Genomic DNA, 12575 nt, shown 5'->3' on the forward strand with positions numbered 1-12575 from the left:
CGAGGCGGGGCGGGGCGGGGGTCGCGCTGCCGGCGGCGGCCAGGCGGGGGTGGCGGCCGGATCCGCCCCTCGCACCCGCCTTCTCCGCGCGGCCCGAGGCCGGGGGCGGGCCCGCCTCAGGCCGCTTCCCCCGCCGCCCGGCGGGCCGCGGCGGCGCTCGCGGCCTCTCACCCGGGGCGGGCGAGTTCTGGGAAAGCCCGGCCCAGGGCGGGGGCCCTGCTGCCGCCCGCGCCGCCGTCCGGGCAGCGCGCAGAGCTCGGCGGGCGCGCAGCGAGGGAGCGGCGCCCGGCGGGGGCGCACACGGTGCCGCGGGGCGGGCGGCGGAGCCCGGCGGTTTCGCGGGGCGGGAGCGGCGGCGGGCGGCGCGTCCCGGGCTCTGCCTCCCGGGCACTTGCCTGGGTCCTGCGCGCTCCTGGCATCCGCCCTGCCGCTGACACACGGTAGCGGGGACGCCCGACGCCTCTAGCGACAGGCGCGTCCCAGAGGGACGCCGCACTTGGGGACTCCGGCGCGACTGGCCAGACGAGGAGAGGTGAGGAAGCGGCTCTGTCGCTTGGGGGCTTGGAGAAGGGGAGAGATGGGCTTTTTTCTTTTTTTTTTCTTAAAAAAAAAAAAGAAATCTCTGAATCTAGTAGATCCGCCAAGGGCAGCAGCCTAACACCGCGTACCTGGCACACGAATCCTCCCTCCCCCCCACCCCCCAGGGGAGAACTGAGGCAGGCGACTCCAGAGGGAATGCAGGCCAGCCATCACATGGGCTGGAGAACACCCTATAAGTGCTTCCTTCTCTCCTTCAGATGTTTGCCTCGAGTCCCCACTTCATTTTGTGTGGAGGTGGTCAGTACAAAGAAGAAAAATATAAGCTCTTTTTGTGGCAGTATCTCGCAACAGTATTTCAAGGAAGGTGCTCAAGAGATTATTCCTGGAGAGATTTATCTACATCAAGTCCTAGAAAATACAATATTGGACCTGGCCCCACTTTAGTAATTAGCAGAATGGCTACGTCTTTTTTTCTGCAAGTCTTCTAATGCTGTAGTAACGAATTACCTAGAGCTCGAAGTCTTCCCTCGTGGCTAATGTTAAACGCACAGTGTAGATTTATGTTTTTCCCCCTTTGCCCGGTATTTAAGCCATGAGACCCTTGGTTCAACTGACTCAACCAATTATTCTGTGTAAGAAAGATTCATCATTTAAAGATTTATCGGCATCAGCGTCGTTTTAGTTAGCTTCCTGAATAGATGTCAGTAGGATTCACTTCATGGAAAAGTTTTATTTGCACACGGTTCATAATTTTAGTTGCATTGTGCGCAATTTGCTGGTAGGACATTTAGATCCTTCCGAGATTAGTGCGTTTCCATGGGTTTCTTATAGGAACCCCTGGTAGGGATAGGGTGGGGCTGCTGCCACCGAAACCACTCAGCGGAGGCCAAGAATACTGGACCCCATTAAGGAGAATTTTGTCGTGGGAGGTGGATGCACGTGACGCCATAGATTCCTATACAGGGGCCCAGTTGTCATTTGGAGAGAAGGGGAAGTAAACTATCTTTGGATGCTGTTTTCAGCCATGTCTTCCGAAATACTTTCTGAAGAATGCCTGACGATGGCTGTCATCTAGAACATTCTTTCCTCTTCCCGATGACCCTTCCTTCTGCGTTTTCACCACTCTAAATCCTAACCATCCTTCAAACTGAATTTTGTTGCTTCTCTGATGCCTCAGCCCCAAATAGTCAGCCTTCCCCAGCTCTGATGCCTGCAGTGTTTTACCTTCCCGGCCTTTCTCCTCTCTGCCTTCTATGAGTTATGTAGATGTCTTATTTTCTCTACTGAAGGCATTTACTGTGGCTTGCTTAGTACAGTGCTTGCACCTAGAAGGCCCTCTAGAAATAATTGTGGGCCATTGTTAAATGTTAAGACTTTGGTTCTTCGACACAGACCTCTGCTTTGGAGGAGATAATATAACTGAAAGGATTTAGAGAAAAACATAATATTTACCATTCACATTGTCCCCCATTTACAGCACCACAGGGGAGATTTTCTTTATACCCAGGAGCCATGCATAATAATCATCTTTGGTCCATGCCTTGGAACCAAGTAAGAGGTGAGATTGAGCTGGAGGGACATTCTTCCAGTCCTTCTAGTAACATTAGCTTCTTGGATGTGCTCCAACGTTGACCTGTGTCATTAAAAATTCCATGCTCAAGTGGGTTGTGGTGAAGCTAGATTCCAATGAAGGTGGTTGTTTTTCTGTTCCTATTTGCAACCGTTCTTAGTCACAGTCTTCTCTGGGCTTTTGTTGTATACTTTAAAAAATTCATTTGATGTGCAATTTGTTACCTACAAATTTCTAAATGAATAAAGGAAGATTGAAAAGAATTGTGCGTGATGGATCAGTTTTCTGCAGCAGAGAGCAGGGAATGTTTCCCATGCCTGGGCAGAGGAGGTGTTTGCACAGAGCCAGCCTGCTCTGCACGTGTGTGTGTTGGCAGTCCTTGCCTTTCACACACCTGGCTGGCAAGCAGCCTATTTAGGACAACAACTGCTTCAGTCCGGGCTCCTTCTCTCTGCCTTGGCTACCTCTGCTGGGGAGGAGGATTGGTCCAGGGGAACACAACAATTTAGAGCTTCTGAGTTCAGAAGGAGAAGCAGAGAAGCAGCCGGAAAAAAACAGTAACAGCTTAGAGTGTGAATCTGGTTGATCAAGTTGCTTTTCTCCTGACATTTGGTTGGGATCTTTGGCATTGAGCAAGTGGGCATTTGGTTGGGGAGAGGGAAGGCAGGTGATTCGGGAGCATGATACTTCTGGAGAAGGATGAGAGGTATTGATGGGGGCTTAGGAAAGCATGTGGCCCTGTTACATGGGGTCCCCAAGAGGAGAGTTGGAGATGAGGGAGTGGGGAGTAGAAAAAGGAGATACCAAAGATGCACTTTGCCATGGGCCAACCACAGGGCCTAGAAAGGAAGAGAAAACTCTTTCCAGCATCCTTTGGTCCTCTCTGCTCCCAGGGTACAGAACTCAGGCTTGTTTTTATTAATGCTGTAATTCATCTGTGTTATGGCATAAACGGGTTTTCATGGGCCAGATTGGGAACTTAGCCCTCTATAGGTGTGCTGTCCAGTATGGTAGCCACAAGCCACATATGGCTGTTTGCATTTAAATTTAAATTAGTTAGTATTAAATGGAATTAACTAGCCACATTTCAAGTGCTCAATAGCTACATGCGTGTGGTTGCTACCATACTAGACAATGAAGATATAGAATATTTCCATCGTCTCAGAAAGTCGTGCCCTGGAATATTGTTCTAAAGGGTTAACGCCTATTAATCTCCCAGGTACTGATTTCCAAACCAAATTTATTCATAAATTAAAATTTTACTGTTTGTAGTCTCCTAGCAAGTCTGAAAATAGATTAATAGATGCAAGTAATAGTCTAGGTTGTTACATAGTGCTTACTACATGCCAGGCAGTGTTCTAAGCGCTTACATCTATTAACTCGTTTAATCCTCAGAACAACATTAGGCAGGAAGTGCCAGAGATCTGTTATCCCTTAGCTGCAATTCCAAAATCAAAAGTGCTCTGAAAGCTGTGGTTTTCATAAGTTTGGCTACAAAACTTGGTCTGAACTGACTTGAGGTTATTATAGTCTTTATTTTTCTCACCTGGTGAGAACGATTCATACATTTTTACTTCAGAAATAATGGACGTGTTTGTTTGCTGCAGACCCCACTGACAGTGTCACGTAACGTATGGCATACGTACTGTCTTGCCATTACAAAAGCCAAAAAACTTCTGAATCACAGTTGGCTCCTCAGATTTTGGATAGGGAAGTATGGACCTCCATTATGGTGCCAGTTTTGAAGATGGGAAAACTGAGGAACTGAAAGGTTAAGTAACTTAGATAAAGTCACAGCAGGAAAGTGCCAGAGCCAGGATTCAGTCAGAGCAGACAGGCTCCAGAATCCATTCCCTTGACCACTGTGCCATCCTCCCTTAGCCTCTGGGCTCATCACCCAAATGACTGGCTGTTTCTCAGCTGGGTCAAACCAAATAGCTTTGACTCAGCTCATTAGAAAGTTTCAGGTAGGGCTATGGCTGAATTGTTTAGCAGTTGAGATTTTGAAATGCTATCGCCAGTTAAACCACCTTGATAGGCATGCTTAGCAGTTGTTCAGCCTGCCTCTTTCCAAACTTTGTGCCAATCATACTTGGTTTTGAGCTGTTTGCTGTGTAAGAACTGGTAGGAAAAGAGTTGTTCATCGTGGGCCCTGGTAAACCCACTGGGCCTTTGTTGAAACCTGTGGTACATGGGTGCTCATATACTCATAACTGTTGTGGGGTAGAAGGCAGGGGATGGTTCGATCCTGGTGTATACTGACTGTTGAGCCACGGGTGGGGCCATTCTGGTGGCTTCAGAGGGTCTGGATCAATCTGACTCAGTTGAAATTCTCTCCAGGGGATACTGCGAGTTCCTCTTTTCTTTTGGGAGGGCAATGGGAACTGCAAGACTGGTCTGGGCTCAAGACAGATTTTTCACTTTCCCACCTCAAGTAGTGGCAAGCCTAACTGGTCTCTTCTTGGCTTTTTGGTTCAAACCTGCGTTTGAAGAAGTTCTTGAGTAACCACAGGTTTCTCTGTTAAGTATGAGAAAATGTTCTGGATGCTCTGCCATCTCTGCAGACCTCTTAGTATGGGCTCTGCAGGACCCCCGTCTCTCTGTATCCAGGGAGCATGCATACCTCTTGTGGCATAGTCTTTGAGGCCCCCATAGTCATGGTGCCCCCCAGTTATAATTGCTTAAGGTGTAGGGACAAGGCACTCTATTGTTCAAATACAAACATACCTGGGTTTATGTAGGCTTTTCCTACTAGCTGTACAACCTTAGAAAAGCAATTAACCTTTATGTAAGATAGTAATTTTACAGGGGTTAACCTTTATGTAAGATAGTAATGAGGCCCGAATATAATTCACCTAAAGCATTTTGCATAGTGCCAGACACATAGTCCATGCTCAAAAAGTTAGCTACTAATAGTGTAGTTTTTTTCCCTCAGGGCCTACCTAAGTCTTGCCAGTCTGCAATTTTAGGCTTGGGAGAGGCATGTGTGGCAGGCTGAATACAGTCATGCGTCGCATAACGACATTTCAGTCAACGACAGTCTGCTTACACGATGGTGGTCCCATAAGGTTAGTACCATATAGCCTAGGTGTGTAATAGGCTATACCATATAGGTTTGTGTAAGTATACTCTATGATGTTCGCACAATGACAAAATTGCATAACAACTCATTTCTCAGAACGTATCCCTTATCCCTCGTTAAGCAATGCGTGACCATAATGTCAGTGGCCTCCCAAAGGTGCCCAAGTCTTAATTCCTGGAACCTGTAAATATGTTACTTTACATGACAAAAAGTAGATGTACAGATGTGATTAAATTAAAGATTTTGAGATAAGGTTATCCTGGATTATCTGGGTGGGCTCAGTCTAATCACAAGGGCCCTTATGAGAGAAAGGCAAGAGGAGCAGAGTCCCTAGTAGGAGGAAGGGGTAATGTGAGGAAGGGAACACCAGCCAAGGAATGCAGGCCGCCTCTAGAAGCTGGAAAAGGCGAGAAAACAGATTCTTCCCTAGAGACTCCAGAAGGCATGCAGCTCCGCTGACCTGTTTTAGACTTCTGACCTCCAGAACTGTAAGATAACAAATTTGTACTGTTTAAGCCACTAAGTTTGTGGCAATTTGTTGTAGCAGCAATAGGAAACTAATACGGTGTGGAAGAGGAAAAAGCAAGTGATCAGGAGTGGAATGAAAGCCGTCGATATAAGAGAATAACAGTCAGCGTTTAGTGCGAACTTTGCTAGATACTGTTCTAAGTACTTTATATGTATTAAGCTGTCATCCTCACACAACCTTCTGAGGTAGGTATTTTTATTTGCAAATCACAGAAGAGGAAACTGAGGCACTGAGAGATCGAGTAACTTGCCAAAGTTTACACAGCTAGAACAGGGTAGAGCCGGCATGTGAATCCAAGCAGTCTGGCACTCTTAACTGTTACCCACACTACTCCCCAAAGCAGGCATTTCTGTCTGCTAAGTCTTGACAGTATCACACCGCTGAATGGTATGTTACTATATGAAAGGAAAAGGCGGTATTTGAATCAGCGAGAAAGAGGGTGATGTAGTTTCCCCCTCCAAAAAAAAAACCTGGTATTGAAGTACTTGGTAAGTTTTTGCTATTCCTATCTCATATAATATGTGTGGACAGCTTAAAGCTGGAGGACGCTGGCTCTGGGAGCAGTTCCTGTGCTGGCCTCCCGCTCATGCTCCCACCTCTGTTCCTACAGCCGCGTTGCTCTCTCACCACAGACCGCTGGCCCTGGCGCCCTGTTGGCTCTGCTTCCCACCTCTGCCTGTTTGTTGGGTTTGCCTCATTCCTGCCTCTCTGCTCCAGCCCTGAATTCCACCTCCTTTTGGCCCCTCAAATGCTCAAACTTGAGATGGTTAGAGTCAGGGCCCGGATTGTGAGGTACCTCAGTGGCTGCTGGTTGGGGGGCATTTTTGCCATTTTCCTTTGGTTTAGCTAGCTGTTGTTGGCTTTCTAGCTGTGCCTCTTTTGTCTCTCCAGCACATAATTCAGAGTGATATTGGTTTGGACCAGTGGTTTTCAAGCTGTGTTCCAGGAGTGTTTGGGGCCTCTGCCAGGTGAGAAGATGGCAGGAGATGAAGATCTCAGCCCTTCTGCCATGCGGCCCAGCTCTTATGCATACTGTATATTGGGCGTCTGCCTGAGATTTGGCGTGAGAAGGGTATTCTATTGCTGGAAAGACGAAAAGAGAGGAGTTTTTGAGAAGAACTAAACCCAAACTCAAGGCACTATATGTATGATCTTTAGCCTAAAGACTCGGATGTGCAAAAAATTTAACTCTGTATTTTCTCTAGTTGTGTTTCACAAGTTTGGGATCTGGAGCCAGGTTGCTTAGATTTGTTTACATCCTGGCTTCACTACTTATATACAATCTGTATGACCTTGTGCAAAATACTTGGCCTATGGAGGCCTAAACTTCCATATCTACATAATGGGAGGGGAAATAGTAGTACCTACCTAATAAATGAGATAATTCATGTAAAGGGCTCAGAGCAGTGCCTGATAAAAAATAAGAATTCAACAAACACCAGCTCTGATGGTCATTTTTATTATTACTGAGTCTCGCCGTGGAGGGGCAGAAGAATCTAGCCTCATTTTTGCACAGGTCTCTGCTCTCCTGTGGTGCTGTGGCTGGGGGTCTTACTTCCATTACCCCTGTCTCTTTGGCTGGTTGCCACTGAAATGCTCATCATCCCTGACCACAGGTGACTTTAGATGCAGTGACACAGGGCTGCTTCTCATAGGTGCAGCAGCTCGGTCTCCCTGAGTTGTCCGTGGTCTCAGTGTCTTCCGCCAGGAAGCAGGGTCCCTTCTGCTTTCAGGATCTGCAGGGCATTTCTGCTTTCCTCCTCTGCCCGCCAGCTGTGGGGGCTGGGATGGGGACAGAGGGAAACTGCCGTCTCCTCTCTGCTTCTTCTCCGAGACATTTGGTCTATAATACAGACCTAATACTCTTGAATCCCTTCCCCTCTACCCTTAGGGCTTAAGAAAATAGAGCAAAATATAAATATACACCGGGTGGCTAAGCTTGACAAGGTTATTGGTCAAACAGTGCTGGCCAGTGCCAGTATCGGCTTAGTGGTGGCATTGCTGCTGGCTCTGTGGAGTGATCTGCTAAGTGGTGGCTCCAATGAAGTGTGCTCCATTTATAAAAATACTGGAAGGTCTCCTTCATAGGGGCTGATTGTGTGTATACACAAGTCCAGAGTGATAACAAAACACAGCAAGCGTGTATGTATTTTTATTGCTTTATATGAACAGCTACATTATAATAATAAAACAGTAAGGCCACTATAATTCAGAATTAAGGAAGAGGCAGAAGCAAGGAGAAACTCTGTTTTGATGACTTCATTTTAGGTTTAAACTATATAATATCACTGAATATGGAAAATCCAGAGAATGGAAAAAAAAATCATTGGGAAAAACACATGTGACCAAGTGCGTACTACACACATCTGGGATTAAAATATCATGTAACACAGTTTAATTTGGATATCACTGGAGTTGGTTCAAGTGACTGTCATTTCTAAAGAAAGTTTCAATTCCTTTGTTATTATTAATAACACGAACCCAGATTTCATTGATGAATGTATTTTCACCTATGAAAAATTTGCCTCGAAGGACTGAAGCTCTCTCTAGTAGTCTGGTTTGTCGATCTCAGAGAGGTGGATAAAATTCACAGAAGTTAAATACTTTTGGCATGAAATTGTATTCCTTTTTTCCCCTGAAAGGCAGAATGAATTTGGATGACAGGGCAGAGCATGAGCCTCACTTGGTCTGCAGTTTTGTTAACTGCTGGGGTCTGAGCAGATTCAGATCCACTTCTTTGCTGCTCAGCAGGCTAATTAGTCTGTAACTCATCCTGGTTTACTGTGTTTGAGGTTTTTCTGTCATCATGCCTCCAGGCATGGTTTTATTTTTATTTTTATTTATTTATTTATTTTTGAGAAACACTGGCCCTGAGCTAACATCTGTTGCCAATCTTCCTCCTCTTTTCCCTTTTTCTCCCCACAGCCCCAGTAGATAGCTGTATGTCAGAGTTGTACATCCTTCTAATTGCTGTATGTGGGACGCCGCCTCAGCATGGCTTGATGAGCAGTGAATAGGTCCGCGCCCAGGATCCCAACCGGCCAACCCCTGGCCGCCTAAGTGGAGCCTGCGATCTTAACTGCTTCACCACTGGGCTGGCCCCTAGGCATGGTTTTAAAACTCACAATGGGAGAGATTGGAAAGCTCCAGGCAGTTGTGAAAGAAATATGCTCAATTAGTATTTGAAACTAAGAGAGGAAGGCAAGAACTTCTTGAGCTATGCATAGACTCTATATAAATTTATAAAAAGAGGGGCTAGCCCTGTGGCCTAGTGGTTAAGTTCCATGCACTCCGCTTTGGCAGCCTGGGTTCGGTTCCTGGGCCTGGAAGCATACCACAGCCATGCTGTGGTGGCGGCTCACATACAAAAAGAGGAAGATTGGCAGCAGCTGTTAGCTCAGGGAGAATCTTCCTCAGCAAAAAAAAAAAAATTGACAAAAAGAACTACAAAAAGTGAGTTTCCCAAGCCATCAGTGCAACATGGCAGTCAGACAACCTTGTGGGTTCTCCTGTGACATCTCCTGGATCTGGGTTTTTGACTGCCCTGTGCAGACTGAGAAGGGGCCAGGCCCACCAAGGCCAAGTCACAGGATGGCTGACGACAGGTGATGTGCGTTCCCAACTCAGGCAGGCAAGCCCAGATCAAATTAGTTACAGAGGGTAACGGAGTGTGCTCGCTTCTAGGCATGCTGCATATGTCTAATGAATTATCACTCTCTAAGCAGCCACGTCTAAAGTATGTCATCTATTTAGGAGATATTAGTTTAAAAAAAGAGACTGTTTAATCTGAAATAATTTTATTTTAACAACTAAAATTCTGTCTTTTAATTATTAATGAAGACATTATGCATCTGTTTATGATTTATTTATTACTTTACTTTTTTATTATATGCTGTGTCATCCAATAGTGAAAATTGAGGGCTAGAAAGGAGGGGTTCCGAGCATTCCCCTTTGGCTTTTAGAGCTGAAGGAACTGGTCTCCAGAGAGACCCAAGGATTTGACCAAAGCCGCCTAGCTGGGGAGCGGCAGAACTGGGGCTTTGTTTGCTTCAAACAAAGCTGAGATCATACTGTAGATGTATAACACACAATTTTGGATCCCAGATTCTTTGCTTAACATTCCATCATTAAGATGTTCCCATGCCATTAAGTGTTTCCAAACCTTGATTTCAGTGGCTGGGTCTTATTCTATCATGTGGTCCTGTGGAGGGCTGACCCATTCTCCTATTGTTGGACATTTAGTTGTTGATCCTTGATGGTTTTCTATTTAAATAATTTTCCATTGTCCAGGTCTCTAATTCTTTCTTCAGCACAGAGTCCTAGAAGTGGAATTACTAGGTCAAAGTGGAGAACTTTTTTTAAAAGCTCCCAATGTGTACTGCCAAATGCTCTCCAAAAAGATTGAACCAATTTGCACTTCTACTCGTAATGTACTGGAGTGGTCTTTCCAGGGCTATGTCAGTGAGAGATACCAGTTTTGTGGTATCTCTCATTTTTTTTTCTTCATATTTGCCAGTTCGATAAACAAAACTTGGTATTTCATCATTTGAATATGTACTTCTTTGATTACTGGAAAGGAAAAACATTTCTTTATATTTATCATCAATATACTTTCTCTTGGTTAATTTTTTTCCAGTTACTTTATTGAGGTCATATTGGTTTATAACATTGGGTAATTTCAAGTGTACATTATTATATGTCAGTTTCTGTATAGACTGCATTGTGCTCACCATCTCTTGGTTAATTATTTAATGATATTCTTTGCCCATTTGTGTGTGTATTTTTTACTTGAGACTTCTCTTTTTTTTTTTTAAGTGTATCGAAGTCATATTGGCTTATAACATTGTGATGATTAAGAATATAATATCCCTTTATCATATATTTTTGCAAGTATTTTCCTGTCTGTCATTTGATGCTATTTTTTCAACTAGCATTTTTTTCTGATTACAAAATAATATAAGTTAATTTTGAATAATTTGGGAAATAGAGAAAAGCACAATAAAAGAAAAGTCCAAAAGCACCTGCAGTTCTACCATCGAGAGTAATTACTAACATTTGGTGCATGGCGTTCTAGGGTTTTTTGTTTGTTTGTTTGTTTTTTCCCAAATTGAAATCATGCTTTCATGTTTTATAATTTGCTTTTTCACCTAACTTTATTAATCATAATTAAGCGGATTGTGTTTATCCCTACTATGGGATACTATATACAAATATTAATGAAATATCATGTTTTTGAAATGTTTATCATATTTTTTTAACATACAGAAAATTGTAATTTCTGTATGGCCAGATAGGTCTGTGTCCTTCCTAATTTCCATGGTCTTTAAATTTGTAGTCTTCATCTACTTTCTGTGATTGACTATACTTTTTGGCATTTTAGGCTTGTAGTTACATTCAGCTTTTCATTTGGAACCAGTTTTTTGTACATATTATGAGTTGAAGACCTAACCTGTTTTCTAAATACTTAATTAATTTTTCTTAGTAATATATTTATTTTCATATATATATTTATATTCCTTATATAATTTCCTTACACAATATATTTATTGGATAATCCTAGACAATTCCTAATCACATTTTGTGTATCCGAAAGTCAATTTTAGGCCTAAGATATCTTATGTAAATTCTTGAATGAGTACCACATTGTTTTAGTTATGTTAGCCTTATAAATATATATTAATATCACATAGAACAAGTTCTCTTTCATTATGTTTATTCAAATTTTCCTTATTTTTTGTTGCTCACTCTTGCAAATTAAATTTTGAGACATTTTGTCAAAAATCTCAAAAATTCTTTGAGATTTTGATTGGGATTATAATAAACTATACATTAATTCAGGAAGAATTAATATGTTTACGGTATTCAGTCTTTCCATACTGATATGTTTCTTGGTTTACTCAAATGCTTTTATATCTCTCAGTTAAGTTTTGTAGTAGTCTTTATATTAATCATATATTTCTTACTTAATTTTAAAAAATGTTTTATGTTTTTTACTTTATCAACTTAATTTTTTAGCTGATTATGCTGGGCTTTCTAGGTAGAGAATTATATATCCACAAATAATGATTGTTTCTCTCTTAAATCAGAAATTCCAGAATATAAATAACTAAGAGTGAGGATAATAAACTTCTTTATTTTATTCCTGATTTTAATGGAAATGCTTTTCATATTCACAAGTATCATGTTGGCTTTTCGTTTAAAATAGTTTAAATCATTTTGAGGAAGTAGTTTTATATTCATTGATGTTTTAAAAAATGAAAGGAAGTTGAATTTTGTCAAATGCCAAAAAGGTAATCTTTGAGATGACTGTATGCTTTTTCCACATTTGACCTACTGATGTGTTAATTATGCTAACAAATTTCCTATGATTAAACCATGTTTGCAATCTTGTTGTGGCAGTTTATTATCATTGTGTTAGTGAATTGTATCTCTAAAATAGAGGTTAATCTAGAACCCATTTAGATTTTACTTTGGAATTTTTTTCGTTAGCTTTATTTTAGCCATGGTCATCAAAGGCTAGTATCAAAATTAGTTTGCTGCTCCTGACTGATTATGCATAGATTGAATTCCAGGAGACCCCCTGCACTTTCCTGAGAGTGACAGGGGCAGCTTCAGACGTGGTGAGAAGCTGGAGACACTGTTTATGTGGGAGAGAGTAAGGAGCATAAAGTGCCCACCATTGATTGGTTAAGTGGAGCTCTGCCTGTGAGATGAAAATGCATTGCGTTTTTTTTTTTTTTTTTAAAGATTTTATTTATTTATTTTGTTCCCCCAAAGCCCCAGTAGATAGTTGTATGTCATAGCTGCACATCCTTTTAGTGGCTGTATGTGGGACAGGGCCCCAGCATGGCCGG

At 42.9% G+C, this 12575-nt stretch overlaps 1 protein-coding gene across 2 annotated transcripts in view; it reads left to right on the plus strand.

Annotated features, from left to right (window-relative positions):
* Positions 1-333: 333 nt before the first annotated feature.
* The window catches only part of PLCE1 (phospholipase C epsilon 1), a 325603-nt gene continuing 313361 nt past the window's right edge, over positions 334-12575 (plus strand). For both annotated transcript variants that reach the window (XM_087432292.1, XM_087432293.1), the window contains exon 1: positions 334-532. The gene's annotated coding sequence lies outside the window, so the exon portion shown is untranslated. The remainder of the gene's footprint in view (positions 533-12575) is intronic.

This window comes from Ceratotherium simum, chromosome 6 (assembly GCF_057802395.1).
Source record: "Ceratotherium simum simum isolate JZ-2026a chromosome 6, ASM5780239v1, whole genome shotgun sequence".
Lineage (NCBI taxonomy): Eukaryota > Metazoa > Chordata > Mammalia > Perissodactyla > Rhinocerotidae > Ceratotherium > Ceratotherium simum.